Consider the following 8,144-nt stretch of genomic DNA (forward strand, 5'->3'; position numbering starts at 1 on the left):
CATAAGTTGAAGAAAAAGAAAAACTACCTATTGAGAAAGTTGATATAGATTGACTAGAGAGAGAACTAATTTGAATTTCAAACTTATAATTAACTGTTAAGATTGTGGGAGTGAAAATAGAAAGAAATTGGAGGAGTGGAAAAAGAAAGAGAGAAACGTGGATTTGGAGGAGAGAGAAGATGGAATTAAGTTTTGAATTAAAAAAAAGAGATTTTAAAAATATTTTAAAATAATAAAAAATAATAAAAAATATGATAAATAAAGATGTGTAAATAGATAATTTTTTTCTTTAATAAACGATCCTTGAGGCCCATATCTTTAATATAAAAAAATAATAAAAACTTCACATGTATTTATTTGTTATCTAAATGTGATATGAATCAACATGGAGTACACTACCGTTCACTGCCTCGTGCTTTTAAAAAAATCATATAAAATCACGCATCAAAGGCCTACTGATATAATGCCATGTCGTGGACACATTTCTAGACAAGTCTTTGAGCCCGTTTGGATTGGTTTATAAGTTATAAGTTATTTTTAATTTTTTTGATTGTTTGACTGATCAACTTAAAATTATTTTATGCTTAAAATAAGCTCCAATAAATAATTTGATTTGTTTAAATAGATTTATTTAAAGCAATTTATAAGTTGAAAACAACTTATAAGTCAAAAAAGAAGAAATTGGACTGCACCTATTTTTTTTTAAAACTTATAAGTTACTAAAAATAAATCCATCCAAACAAACTCTTTATCAATTAAAAAATAAAGAATCCTACAGCATGAACTTTTATCATCTAAAGTGTTATCTCCATTCAATATAATATATACTCCCTCTGTTTCTTCAAAATGAATAACCTCATTTCCTTTTTAATCTGTTCTAAAAAGAATGATCATCTTTTTTTTGGAAAACTTTAATTTCAATTTTTCACGTGACATGTTTAAGGCCATAAGATTAAAAATATTTTGGTATATTTGACATAACTTTAGTTTAAGACCACAAGATGAAAAAATCTTCTTTATTTTTTTAAACTCCGTGCCAAATCAAATTAGACTATTCTTTTTGAAATGGGGAGTAACTAATTATGAAGAACATCAAGTTAAATACATTTCGAGTTAAGGAGCGATCTAAATAGCTAAGATGAGCCTAAATACAAGTAAGAACTGTCACTATTGAAGCAATAGAAAGTTTTCTAAAATTTTGACAAGTTGAAACTAGTATGAATAAGCGACTAGTTACATGCACGGTTCTAGTTACGAATAAAGACTTGAATTAATTATCCAAACCATCATGAACAAGGATAAACCAAATGAAACATAATTAATTATCCACTAGAACATTACTATCCTATAGACTTTTTTGAAGAAAAAAAAAAGGATAAAGGAATATTAATATCCTAAGATGATGGAGGAATGAAAAAGCTCAACAATTCACACATTTAATAAGACCCACCTGGAATAGTCATAAAAACGAAAAGAAACAGAAGTAGAAGTTTTTAAAAAATTAAATAGTTACTCCAAAGATGAGCTTTTATAACTAAAACATATGGGAGAGCAAAAGAGATTTCTTTTTTGTTTGCAATTTTATTAGGTTTCTAACATTAAATCAATATACCATATCAAAGATATAATCCGAATATGAAATAAACATGCTACTGTCTGTAGGTAGAATGCAGGGAAATGAAAATTTATATGAAAGAAACAAATAAATTTATGCCTCATGCATTCAAGACAAAGCTATTTTAAAGACAAAAGAAGATTAACTAATTTATGCTTATACTAATGGACTTTAAAATAAAGATGAACAAATATATGTCTAGATTTGACGACATTCTTCATTCAGATTATCGTTTAATATAATTATCCAATAAATATAAACATTTTAAATAGTAGCAACTAATCACAAAATGACGTGATCTCCGAATAAATATAATTAAAATTCTCAAGTTGTGACTTTTACTACACGAATAGCGATTAAATAATAATTTCTACAAGCGGACAAGAAAAACTTCTTTAATAGTACATTAACTACTAAAAATATTCAACTCAATCATTTTGCATAGACGAGGAAAATTCCAACAGAAAAACATGAAGGAGCTACTTAAATGAAATCAAACATTAAACAAATAAGGCTGAAAGATCGAAGTATATGTTAAAAATGTAAATGAAATGGATGTTCGAAATACAACGGAAATGAAAACAAGCTTAAGCTAATTTCTTGAAATGAAATTAGTTGCAATTCGTGATAACTACACCATGAAAAGGAATCTGTTGCTATGTAGTTCTGATGCTTTGCAAAACCATGGGAACATGTGAGGGGCCTGATCCCATGTGAGATCTCAGATGCACTGAAAGAGACAACCGACAAATAGTACACTGCATACCTTGTCAAAACTGTAAGTCTGTAGTGTGCTGGGACGAATTGTTTTGCAGGGTGACAAATGTCTAACCAATGACATACCTCCAGCATTACATCTATCACATTTATATATGCCTTCCTCAACAATTCTCGGTGACTTTGGCATCTGAGTGAAGAATATACAACAAGAGGTTTTCTCTTTAGAAATACAGTCTCGAAGAACATAAGGACTAGATAGAGTTATCAAGTTCTTATTTGTTTTAGAGTCTTTGCTTCTTATTCGTATTATTGTAGATCTATTTCTGATTTATAAAGGAATTAGATTAACTCGTATTTCATATAAATGTGTCAATATAGCTAGAGTCAGCTATGGAGACATCTTGAAGCTAAGTCCATTAGGGTTTGTTGATTAAGTGGGAAATAGAGCTATTGCTCTGAATATGCATGTAACAGGGGTGTTACGGTGAGGTGAAATGGATTGTGAGTTCAATTCCTAGATTGCAACAGTTTGTAATCTAAATCTTTGGTTCGTTGATTAGTGAAGTTTGTGGTGAAATCCTGTGTGACAGATCGTGATTTTTCTCCTTTGAGCAAGGAGGTTTCCACGTAAAATCTCATGTTTGATTTTACTTTCAATATTTACTTTTCCGCTTTGTTATTCTGATAAGGAACTGGTCTCTTACTAGTAGTGGATGCATACATTCTAACAATTCGTATCAAAACCTAGGCTCTCTATTTTGGTTAACACCAAAAAGAATCCTGTGGAAGAATGGTTTCTCCACTAAATCTGGAGGAAGGACAATCATCAACTAGGCCACCTCGTTTCAATGGCCAGTTCTATAGCTAGTGGAATAATCGAATGCATGATTATCTTATGGCTGAGGACAGTTAACTATGGGATGTGGTGTAGGATGGTCCCTTTATTCCTACTACTAAAGTGAAAGATGGAGACATCACAAGGATCATTCCAAAAACCAGACAACAGTACACTAAAGCTGATAGGAAGAAGATTGAGAAAAGCTATAAGACAAAGAAATTGCTGGTGTGTGGTATAGGAGTTGAAGAATATAATAGAATCTCTATGTGTGAATCTGCTAAGGAAATTTGAGACTGCCTGAGAACTTCTCATGAAGGAAGTGAGCAAGTAAAGTAATGAAATATGGACATGCTTACTTCCCAATATAAAAAATTTACTATGAAGGAGGGAGAATCAATCTATGATATGAACACTAGATTCTCAGCTATCAAAAATGAACTTAGAGCCATGGGTGAACCTATCTATAATAGCAAACAGATTAAGAAGATTCTGAGGGTTTTTCCAAAATTTTGGGCAAGCAAGGTTGATGTTAGTACTAAAGCTAAGGACCTAAAAGTTCTGACCATGGATTCTCTCATTGGAAACCTTCAGGAACATGAGAGGAATAAAAGTCAAGACTCGTCAAAGAAGGAAGTCAAGAAGGACAAATCACTTTCTCTAAAAGTGACTCAAAGTGAAACCCCTGAAGAGGATAAATATATGGCCTATCTAACTCGGAGATTCTAGAAAATTGTGAGAAAACATGTGGGTTTCATGAAAAGGAGTAACACCAGTCAAACTTCTAATGCCATATATCTGTGTCATAAGTGTGGCAAACTACAACATTTCATCAGAGATTTCCCTATACATAATATGGACTACAAGGACTATGTCAAAACTGAAGGAGATAAAGACAAAAGGAGGGACCAGGTCCTAGATAAAAAGGAAAGAAAAGCTGTTGCAGACTATGTGGTGAAGAAAACTCTTGCTGTTTGAGGGAACACCTCAAGCGATTATGAGGAATATGAACATCATGAAGATGCATCTATGCTTGCATTCAAGGATGACGAAGACATGTTTGATTCATGTTTGCCTTCATGACAAAGTTTGATGATGAAGAAGCTGAAGAAGAGGTAACCCTTTTTGACGTTAAACAAAACTTGCATGTTTGTTCTATTAAAAGGTTGAGAAGTCTAGCAGTTGTTCTGATTGACTCAACTACTAAGATAACCAATGAAAAGAATTTGGTGAATAACAACTTAGATATTTTTCAAGATGAAAAGTGGCTCTGGTTTCTCAAATGTCTGAAATGGAAGAACAGATGATGTTTCTAGTAGCTGATAATGTAGAACTTAAAGAAGAGCTTAAGAAGTTGAATAAAAGATGTGCTAATGGAAAGGGTGAAGCCATTAGCTTACAATTTGAGCTTGAAACTAGCCTGAACACTGCTGAAATGAAACTAGCTATGACACTAGAGAGAAATGAATAGTTAGAAAAGGACCCGATCTAGGTTAAAGAAGAACTGAACAAGTCAGTAAAATAGACCACCTCCTCAAAAATGCTTGCAAATCTTACTAGTTAGGGTCACAATGATGGAAGAGGTCTAGGAATATTGAAAATTAGTCCTCCTTATAACTCTCTCATTAAGTATGTGTTAGTGTCTGATAATCTACTATGTATTCATTGTGGCCAAAATGGTCATCTGAAAAAGGATTGTCCAGCTTGGAAAAAAACTAAAGAAAATTTCTCAAACTATTCCAAACATAAAGTCAGATAGAACAAGGGACCTAGTCCTAGTTTTGGATCCTTTCATAGTATGAGAAAGACTAAATTTCTCATCCCACTTCCACTGTGGTATCTGAACTGGCTGTAAGGGTCCTGCTGGTACCATACTGGATAAGAAATTCTCTTATTATGTCTTTATTTTCTTATTGGGGACTCAGATTGAAATGGGTTCCCAAATCTAACAACTAATCTATGTTGTAGGAAAGTGGAGGAAGTAGCAGTCAATGCTGGTTTATGGATAGTGGATGCTCAAAGCATATGACTGGAAAGATTGAAAAATTCCTCTCACTTAAGGCACTTCAAGGTGGAGGTGTCTCTTTCGAAAATGGCAAGAAGGGGTACATTCTAGTAGTAGGGAGAATGTATATTATGTGAATAGTTTGAAGTATAGTCTCCTGAGTGTCTCTCAAATATGTGATAAAGGAAATGAAGTTAGATTTTTGTCAAATATATGCATTGTTACTAATATGAATTCAAAAGAGGCAATCCTAACTGCTAGAAAGTGCAAAAATATAAGACCCCAAAAATTTGGAAAGTCCTAAAATGAGAAACAAAGGATGAAATCTTAGAAAAATCAGAAAACTAGCACCAGGTGATGACCACGGAAGGCCATCACGGGCCGTGGTACGTACCACACCTCAGGTGAGACACCGTAGTGGAGTTTTGATACCTAACATGCAGGGAAAGGACCATGATGAGGGACCGCAGACCATGGTGAGCACCACAAACTATAGTGACCTCTGTGGTAACCCCTCCCCTAAGGCTTCAGAAAAACTTTCCAAGGCAAGGACCACGAGTGACCACTACAGGCTGTGGAGCTCTTCATGGAATGTGGTGTATTCTGTGGTGGTCACTTTTGTAGGCCCTCCTGTAGGACCTGCACCACGGCCACAGTTCACAGACCATGATGCCCTCTACAGACCGTGAAGGTCTTCGTGGAGAAAGTTTGAAGACTTTTCTTCCAACCCCAAATTTTTTTCTCCAAATCATTTACCACGGGACACCACCACGGACCATGATAGGTCTTCTTGAAGCCCAGTCCGACTAGTTTTAAAAGGGATATTTTAGTCTTTTTTCGTGTTTTAACACCAAAGTGTGATAGTTTTGGGGACTAAATTTGACTTTATGTAAGGATCCTAAGCTATTCCAATCCTCATTATCACACTTAGACTCAAACACACAAAGTTCTTTCCTCTCAAGTTCTCCCAAGGGTTTCAAGCCAAGCTAGGATTTCATTTCTAGGTTCTTCAAGTATCCATTATTTTTAAGCTTTCATTAGGATTTTATTCCCCAAGGTATATGGGTCTCTTTCATTGGTTCCTTCACCCATGGAGCCCAAGTATTTTCCTAAACCTAGCAACTCAATTTCAAGTGATGAATTTATGGGTTTTCATTTTATGATTTTAAACGATGCCCGAAGAATGGAGGTCGAGCGTAATGATCCCTCTATACAAAAACAAAGGGGATATCCAGAGTTTCAACAACTATAGAGGTATTAAGCTACTAAGCCATACTATGAAACTATAGGAAAGAGTGGTAGAGGTGAGGGTGAGGAGAGACGTGTCTATTTCAGAGAACCAGTTTGGATTTATGCCGGGATGCTCAACTACAAAAGCCATCCATCTTATGAGGAGACTGGTGGAGCAGCATAGGGAGAGGAAGAGGGACTTGCATATGGTATTCATCGACCTAGAAAAAGCTTATGATAAAGTCCCAAGAGAAATACTATGGACATGTTTGGAGGCTAAAGGTGTACCTGTGGCATACATTAGGGTGATCAAGGACATGTACGAGGGAGCCAAAACCAGGGTAAGGACAGTAGGAGGGGACTTAGATCACTTTCCAGTGGTGATGGGGTTGCATCAAGGATCAACTCTTAGTCCTTTTTTATTTGCCTTGGTGATAGATGGATTGACGCGACAAATTCAAGATGAGGTGCCATGGTGTATGCTTTTCGCGGATGACATAGTCTTGATCGATGAGACTCACCGAGGAGTTAACGCTAAGCTGGAGGATTGGAGACATACCTTGGAGTCTAAAGGGTTTAAGTTGAGTAGGACAAAGACAGAGTACTTAGAGTGCAAGTTCAGTGAGACACCTTAGGAGGTTGGCGCTGTAGTTATGCTTGGTGCTCAGGCCATCCAAAAGAGAAGTAGTTGCAAGTATCTTGGGTCTATCATGCAAGGCAGCGGGGAGATTGACGATGATGTCACACATCGTATTAGGGTAGGGTGGATGAAATGGAGGCTCGCTTCCAAAGTGCTATGTGACAAGAATGTGCCACCAAAACTTAAGGGCAAGTTCTACAAAGTGGTGGTTAGACCGGCTATGCTGTATGGGGCGGAGTGTTGGCCAGTTAAGACTTCTCACATTCAAAAGATGAAAGTTGCTGAAATGAGAATGCTGAGATAGATATGTGGGCACACCAGGAGCGACAGGATTAGAAATGAGGCTATTTGAGACAAGGTAGGAGTGGCCTTGGTGGAAGATAAGATGCGGGAAATGCGACTGAGATGGTATGGACATGTGAAGAGGAGAGACATAGATGCCCCAGTGTGGAGGTGTGAGAGGCTGGCCATGGATGGTTACAGAAGAGGTAGGGGTAGGCCGAAGAAGTATTGGGGAGAAGTGATTAGATAGGACATGGCGCAGTTACAGCTTACGGAGGACATGACATTAGATAGGAGAGTGTGGAGGACCCACATTAGGATAGAAGTCTAGTTCATAGTTTTGTTATTCTTCTCTATTCATAGGCGTAGTAGTACATTACGATCTCTTGCGCTTTGACTTCTGATTTCTGTTATTTCTGTTATTATTTATTACTTTCTATGTTTTGATTACTCTATTTTACCTGTGATGCTTTCATTATTTATTTAATCGTTATTTGTTATTGGTATTTATTTATTTGTATTTATTTGTTATCTATTCGTTATTTGTTTGTTATTTTTCTCATAAAACTTTTAATTTCCTATTCTTATCTAACATTTCCTATTCGTTATTTGTATGTATTTATGCTTTTACTGAGCCGAGGGTCTCCAGGAAACAGCCGTCCTACCTTGGTAGGAGTAAGGTCTGCGTACATTCTACCCTCCCCAGACCCCATGTTGTGGGATTTCACTGGGTTGTTGTTGTTGTTGTAAATGTATAGATTCTTGAATATTTGAAGTTTATTTACCTATATTGACTTATATTGACTCTTATTTACAT

Source organism: Solanum dulcamara, chromosome 8, assembly GCF_947179165.1.
Source record: "Solanum dulcamara chromosome 8, daSolDulc1.2, whole genome shotgun sequence".
Lineage (NCBI taxonomy): Eukaryota > Viridiplantae > Streptophyta > Magnoliopsida > Solanales > Solanaceae > Solanum > Solanum dulcamara.